This window comes from Sinocyclocheilus grahami, unplaced genomic scaffold (genome assembly GCF_001515645.1).
Source record: "Sinocyclocheilus grahami isolate Dianchi unplaced genomic scaffold, SAMN03320097.WGS_v1.1 scaffold726.1, whole genome shotgun sequence".
Classification (NCBI taxonomy): Eukaryota; Metazoa; Chordata; class Actinopteri; order Cypriniformes; family Cyprinidae; genus Sinocyclocheilus; species Sinocyclocheilus grahami.
The window spans coordinates 267,734-275,966 of NW_015505905.1; the positions used below are offsets into that span (position 1 = coordinate 267,734).

The 8,233-nt window shown below is 35.2% G+C and overlaps 1 protein-coding gene across 3 annotated transcripts in view; it reads right to left on the reverse strand.

The window, feature by feature from the left end:
• LOC107560421 (draxin-like) overlaps positions 1-5,642 on the reverse strand; it is a 29,258-nt gene extending 23,616 nt beyond the window's left edge. For all 3 annotated transcript variants that reach the window (XM_016244602.1, XM_016244601.1, XM_016244600.1), the window contains exon 1: positions 5,579-5,642. The gene's annotated coding sequence lies outside the window, so the exon portion shown is untranslated. The remainder of the gene's footprint in view (positions 1-5,578) is intronic.
• Positions 5,643-8,233: the final 2,591 nt, after the last annotated feature.

Consider the following 8,233-nt stretch of genomic DNA (forward strand, 5'->3'; position numbering starts at 1 on the left):
TTATTATGCCGCCCGCAGTTGGAATCAGCTTCCAGAATAGATCAGATGTGCAAAAACATTAGCCACATTTAAATTTAGACTCAAAACTCATCTGTTTAGCTATGCATTTAGTGAATGAGCACTGTGCTACGTCCGAACTGATTGCACTGTATTTTATGTACAATCTTTTCCTATTTTTAACTGTTTTAAATTCATTTTAAATACATTTTTAAATCATTTTAAAAGTTTTAAAATTCCTTGTTTTATTTTACTTACTTTTATGTAAAGCACTTTGAATTACCATTGTGAATGAAATGTGCTATATCTTGAATAAATAAACTTGCCTTGCCTAATAATTCTTTAAATCTTGAATAAATAAACTTGACTTGCCTAATAATTCTTTAAATCGTAAAATTTAAAGTTAAAGTAAATAATTGTAAAAATTGTAATAAAACACTTAAAATAATTTATTTCTTTACGTGCATGTCATGTGACGGACATTAAAAAATTATTGAACATGTGAATATGTAATTAACTTATTATATTATATTATTATAATATTATATTAATAAATAATATAACTTATTATATATGAATATTAACATAAAATCTCCAGTGTATAGATCAAGTAAATATTTCAGTTTAAAAGTGTTCAGCTGACAAAAAAGTTTGTTAAAAATCACTATGCTAAAGTATATCTTAAATATATTTTTTTAATTCAATTTCTTTGCTATTTCCAGTCCATCCAACAGAAATAGGCTAATCAAATACACATACTGGAAGCACATTCCAATAACCAACAGATAGTCCTCTGTAGTATCACAAAAACAAACCACAAACACATGCTTCAGTGTCAGACACATACAGTACATATGAGATACAACAACACAGAAGTATAGCCAGAGGTCTCCGTGGATTCATGTGGTAGTACTTCTGCTGTTTGTGGAATAACAGCAGGCAAGTTTAGATGATATAAGATATTCAGCAAAGTGTCCAGCATGGTGCTGGAAATTCAGCAAAAGACAGCGAGACCCAGACCCAGAAAGAGAATGAAAAAAAATCCCAGAAAGAAAACAGCGAGGCGGTGGAGTTACCACAGAGGGTATGTTTGAGGACAACATGGTGTTCAGAAACTTCAGATCCTACTACTGTGTGAAGAACTGATAAAAGCCTCCACAAGCGACTTGGATGATATTGTGCAACAGTTTGAAAGGAATGTGGAGCTCACTAATGAACTCACTGACATCTCAAGAGGAGGGAGAGCTTCCACTGTGAGGTCTTCAACATCTCCTCCTGCTGAGATCTGGGGCTTCATAAGCCATCTGTTGCACCCCTGCTACCTCCAGAAAGCAGAACAACAACAAAAAAAAACAAAAAAAAGCTTTTCAACAGGATGAAAGCGTGAAGCTTTTTCTCTATACATACTTTCTCAACTGGAAGATCTAAGAAGGTTATATCTTTGTGTGAGTTTTCTGATGCTGAATGAGGTGAGTACAGACCACATACGGGACACAGAGAACATTTTCTCAGTCAATATCAGCTAACTCTAATTACTTTCTGTTCCGGGAATCATATGTAGGTTTACCTTAGTTATGATGTTTAGGATCGGGTCATGTTTGGTGCGTAGAAGCAATTAGCTGCACTCCAAATAATATGAGGGGATGCTGCCCACGGCCGATTCACACCCACAAAATTTCACACCCACCAAATCTGTCAGACCGTGAAGACAATCATCAATAAAGGGTGGCATTATTGAGAAGCATCAAAGATATTCTGCTACAAAACCTAGAGAGCTGCCTTGCTGACTAATGCCTACAAAAGGCAACATCTTACAAACAGCACTGCTCAGGCAAAGAACATGGGAGACTTGACTTATATGTGACCCTGGAGCACAAAACCAGTCTTAAGTTGCTGGGTTATATTTGTAGCAATAGCCAAAACTACATTGTATGGGTCAAAATTATAGATTTTTCTTTTATGCCAAAAATCATTAGGATATTAACTAAAGATCATGTTCCATGAAGATATTTTGTAAATTTCCTACCGTAAATATATCAAAACTTAATTTTTGATTAGTAATATGCATTGCTAAGAACTTCATTTGGACAAATTTAAAGGCAATTTTCTCAATATTTAGATTTTTTTGCACCCTTAGATTCCAGATATTCAAATAGTTGTGTCCTACCCTAACACACCATATATCAGTGGAAAGCTTATTTATTCAGTTTTCAGATGATGTATAAATCTCAATTTTGAAAAATTGACACTTAAGACTGGTTTTGTGGTTCAGGGTCACATATTTGATTTCATGCTTAGCACAGTTCAGCACTTCATGCAAAGTGAAAGGACATGAAAGCAAATGCTGGAGTTTGGCTTTCTGTCTTGTTTTCCCTTTAATTACAATATATTTTAAGTTCTGGAATATAACTGGAAAATATGCTGAGATATACCTAGATAATTTGATTATAAATTGATATTTATTTGTTTTATTACTGCGTTATTGAATAGATTTTATTGGCTTTTAAGGTCATTAGTTGTTCATTCTATGACCCTGATTTAAAGATTAACTTTATCTGCCTATATGACAGCATTTAAATAATTCGATTTGTAATTGTGTCCATTATCATGCATATTTAACAGTTTACCTACTGTCGTTTTGTATTGAGATATTGATTTAGTATCAATACTGAGGCACAGGGACGTGTACCAAAACCAAAACTTTAGTATTAAACCAACCATAATCTTTAGACTAAATGTGGAAAGACAGAAAAACAGGCACCAATAGTGTCACTGTAATACAAATATCATACGTACAATGTTAGTCCATTCAGTTAAAGGGTATTGCTTCGTCACAATTTCTTTTTAATGGAAGTCAGCTATTGCACTGCTAGTGTGTCAGTCTGTATAAGCACATTATATGTGACTAAGATCAATCAGAGGGAATAAACAAGTGCTTAGCTTTGCAAATTGCATCGTTCCAATCTTGCTCTGAGAATCTGAGATAAGGTTGGATGAAACATTAAGATTTCACAGGCAGCCTCCTAAAATGACAAAAATCAAACAAAAGAATGCTTCAAAAGATGGAAATAAACCCATCTACACAAATGAGAGCACCCATCTCTTGACAAACAGTTTCAGCAATTTCACACCTCACATTGTTCGTTTTGGCAGCTCTAAAAGTGTCAAGGACACAAAACGCGTAACAACAGGCTAAGTGTTAAAACTGCCATAAGGAGGATCCATCTGGTGCCAAGAGAGCTGAGGGAAAGATAGAGAGAGATGCTGTCTCCAATGTGACTGCTTGCAACACATGTGGTGCTCCATCAAATATCGCTTTTGTTTCGCAGTATCACAACTGGCTCCCTGCAATGTGTCTCCTTATCTTCTAGCTGAGCATCCTGGCAGAATGCTCTTCATCCTCACAGCAGGGAAAACTCCTTCATCCTGTCCCAAAAACAGTCAGACACACAAGCACATACTACTGAGCGGGCGCATGTCACATGTCTTTATAGGCATGTTGTGACGTGTGAAGACAACAAAAAGAAGAGAACGTGGAGAACCACGCCATATGACATCAACCGTAAAATTGGTCCACACGGAAACGTCTCTGTAGAGTCAAAGCAGTTTCCATACAAGATAAGCGGGAGAGAAAGACAGTGTCTCATTTGTTAAGCAATAGACCAGCTGTCTCCAGTGTTCCTCAAAGACTGATTCCCAGTTAGCCAGCAGGAGATGGAGGCTGGAGAACAAATCACACAAAGGTCTTTATTGATCTGCTTTGGGGTCTCTTAACAGCCGAAACGATTGGAAGTGTTTTAGGGATGGTCTACATTTGGAGCGTCTGCTCTCTCTTAACAATCGCCCTCCAGCAAGAATCAGCAGAAGGTCATTCAGACTTCTTTGACATTCATTCAGCATTTTGCAGTCACTGTCTTGATACCACTGTATGGCATGATCAATGAAGTATCATCTTTAAAAACATAATTCTTCAGGAGTGTGGTTCTGTAATTAGAACACACATTTGGAAAATACCAAGCACCACTTTAGGTTTACACTAATGCTGAAAACATTTAAGTAAAAAAAAAATAGTACCAAATGATGGAAACGAATGACCAAGAATATCATATTAATAATAAGAATATTTACGAGCTGTGCAGCTGTGTTAGTATGACAATACAGCCCGCATGAGATTCATTTATTGGGGCTAGAAAAAAAATGCATCTAAAACCTAAGAAAATCTTCTAAAGTCACAGAATCACATTTTTGCAGGACTGTAAAAATCATTTTTGTTACATTTACTGTAGAAAACTGCAATCTGTGGTTGATGGTGGTGATGATGTTATAAGTAGCCTATTACTGGATGGCATTTTTGTTCCTGTATATGTTACAGTACCTAACAGTACATGTCATTAAATTATATAATGTTAATTATATCTACCTATTTGATCTATTAAAATATGTTTATTACCATAAAATGGACTGATAATAACACAATAGAAGACCACACGATGACTTAAAGTTTCTAAAAACGAACCATTCCAGCAACTGTGGCCAAATAAAGGACAAATAAATAAATGATAAAATTATTAAGTGTAACATTATTTGGCTGTGAAAAGTATTTAACACACACACACACACACACACACACACACACACACACACACGCTGATGCTCGCGATTATGGTAAGGGGCGTTACATTTCCGACGTGTGCTTGTGGTGTTCGGCCAATCACAATGCACTGGGTCAGCTGGCCAATCAGAGTAGACTGCGCTTGTCAAAGGAGGGGGCTTTGAGAGAGGCGGGGCATAGAGGGCCTACAATAATATACAGTATTTGAAAAATACTGTGTTTTTTTAACATTAAAGCATGTCAACATATTCTGTTACACCAAATACACAAAATAATGATCTTTAAAATAACATCATATGACCCCTTTAATATTTAATTTTACATCCTTTTTATTTTTAACAGTTTTATAGTTCTTTGTGTGTGCAGAACGAGAAAGAGCCTTATTTGGAGTCTAATTGAAATTCATATATAATTGCACGCTTTCAAACTCAGCTGCCCACTCAATTCAAGACACACAATTATGAACATCAAGATATGATCAAGCTTGTGCACTCACAGGTGCGCCCGCACAGACGCACGCTCATACATTTTCTATTTCTCCTCCTCGCAAAATAAAATGACAATTTCACGAAAAGGGAATTTGCTTAGAAATAATTTAAGTATATTAAGAAGAGATAGCAATTGCTTACGGGGTGTATATCCTGCATAGACAAACGTGAAAATGTTTATCTTAATTGCCAAGTTTTAAAAGAAGGCTGTGACCCATACAATTTTTAAGAGACAACCATAATTAGAGATTTAAAAATCATACTAATAATGAAAAACACGCTTAAAAGGTAATAAGGATAGAAAAGGAAGAAGAGGCAAAAGTTGTTGTCTTTTTGCTATGATAGTGAATAACAACAGAAACCCCCGAGCGAAGTGTACAGAAAAACCTTCGTAATATGTTTCCGTCCAAATATTTGCGCCAACAAACACGCCATAACATATTCTGTAGAGCACGAGAACGAGTATAAGAGCAGCACTCACCGTGTGTTGTTCCGCTGAGAAGCAGCCGGATGAAGAAGAAGCGGGTCACAGACGAGCCGGCTCTGTGCTGCCGCTGTGAAGTCTGATGTCAGTGATGAGGAGGAGAGAAATCTACGAACAAGCCTACTACCTTCATTTGAAACGGTCTTGAACTGATTGATCAAAAATGCAATAACAAACATATTTGTACTGTTTTCCAAAGACAAAATAAAATAGCACCTAGAGGAAAATTCTTTTGGAACTCTATTATTGATAATATTCATTGGAAGACTGCTTGGTTAATTCCCTTTAAATATTGTATCAATAACAAAACTAAAGAAATACATTAAAAACATTTTGCATACCATCTGTTAAATCAATCATTTCAAGATACTCTGATATTGATGATTTATGCTCCTTTTGTAAAAATGAGAAAGAGGTGTAATCACATTTATTTTTTGATTGTAAAATTACCCAACATTTTTGGAAGGAATTGGCAGAATTGATTTTTAATCTAGTAAAGGATAAATACTGTTTTTCTTTAAAAGGATATTATTGTGTACTATGAAAACAATGTTAACAAAGGTCTTGAATACATTGTTAATTTATTCGGTTACACTTTACTTGAAGGGGTGTGCATAAGACTGACATGACACATGTCTTGAATATGAAGGTTTTTTATGCATGTTTATGACAACTGTCATTAAGTGTCATTCACTCAGTTATGTAATTTTTAATGCAAAGATGACATTGTTTGAGATGTCTTTGTTATGGGCTATGGTTAGGTGTATAGGGTTAGGTCAAATAATGTCATATTTGCATTAAAAATTACATAACTGGGCGAATGACACTTAATGACAGTTGTCATAAACATGCATAAAACCTCCTTCATATTCATGACATGTGTCATGTCATGATTATGAAGGTGTCATGTCAGTCTTATGCACACCCCTTCAAGTAAAGTGTTACAATATATTCATATTGCTGGCAAAATTTTATATGCATAAACAAAACTGCTTAAATTCATCCCCAATATTTAAGGTATTTTTAGTGGAATTTGATTGTTTTATATCTTCTCTGAAATTGTTAAAAAACAAAAAGTCATTAACATGACACTATTTTCAGTTCCCGTTACTAATTAATGTCACAATTTGTATAGCACTGACTGTCTTATGCTATGCTCTGTTTGTTATTTGTTCTATTTTCATTAATTAAAAAAAAAAACAAGCGTATTACCCCACAGGAGAAAACATTAAACAAACATGCATTCCCACACATCTGCTCACAAGTACAGCTGAAAAGGGTACCAGCAACAGCCCTCAAAACAGGGAACATCTTTGTTTAATTACAAACTTTGTAAACTAAAATTAATTCAGTGAAAGGTAATACATTTAGGCCTACTAATAAATATTGCTTGCATTGTGTAAATAATTGTTTTCTCACTTTCCTTTTTAAAACAACCGTAATATATATTATAAATTTATATTTAAAAATGTATAACTTGCAGAGTCAGCGGACCACAAGGTCAGGGGCGGAGCCTGGCCGTGGCACACCACTGACAAAAGCTTGGCCGCCCCACTCAAAACGGCAGTTTTTTCCCTTTTTGTCTTGACAAGAAATGCGTTTCAGTCATTCTTGAGAAGTGGGACAAAACAGGGTGCAAAATTGAAAAAATAAAACCTTGTACTCAGACCAATTAAACTATATTTATGTATCTTATATGCAGTGTTGGGGAGTAACTAGTTACATGTAACGGAATTACGTAATTTAATTACAAAATAAAAGTAATTGTAATCAGTTACAGTTACTGAGAAAAATTGTGTAATTAAATTACAGTTACTTATGAAAATGTTAAGGATTACAAAGGGGGTTACATCTGCTTTTTTCACACACACTCCCACATACAGATTTAATTGATTTCTTTCATAAATTGCAGTGACTGCTCTAAAATATGAAAGTGTTTCAGGAGTTTAGAACATGCTTATTCGATAATCTTTTTATTTTCTATATGGGTTTAATTATGCTTCATTTCTTATTTTATTCTATGCTTCATAGTTTTTTTCCCAGGCATTGTTAGATTCCAGTGTTTCATGTCATAGCTATGGAGAGATTTGATTTCAAAACAGTATCATAGCTAATAAAATATTTCTTGTTATGATTTTAAATATATATTTAACCTCAGAATGATCTCAAAGTAAGTCTGATTTTGTGGTGGCTATGCTTCAAAGGAGACATTGATCTTCCACAAGTTGGTATTATTCTTTAGGGTCTTCATGAACGGTCTGCAACATACTTTGGTTAAAATTCCTCAGTGGTCGTGTAAAACAACACCCTTTTTACCTTGCTCTGTTCACAGCGACTCATTTTGGGGTATGTCCCTTTAAATGCTAATGAGCTCTGCTCACCCGCCCCTTTCTTCCATGGAAGAGCAAAGGCAATTTGCAAATAATCATAAAAAATATAGTGTCAGACTTGCTTCTTCTGGAAGTGCAGCTGGATCACGATCAATGAGTACTGATCGAGCGGCAACCTCCCGCTCTCTCTCGTGAAGCCAACACGGAAGTGACTTAAACTGTAATTCGTCAACTGGCCGCTAGAGGCTGGCTGCAAAAGGAAGTCAATCCCATAGACTCCCCATGTTAAAATGCCCAACTTTACAGCAGAAAAAAACATGTT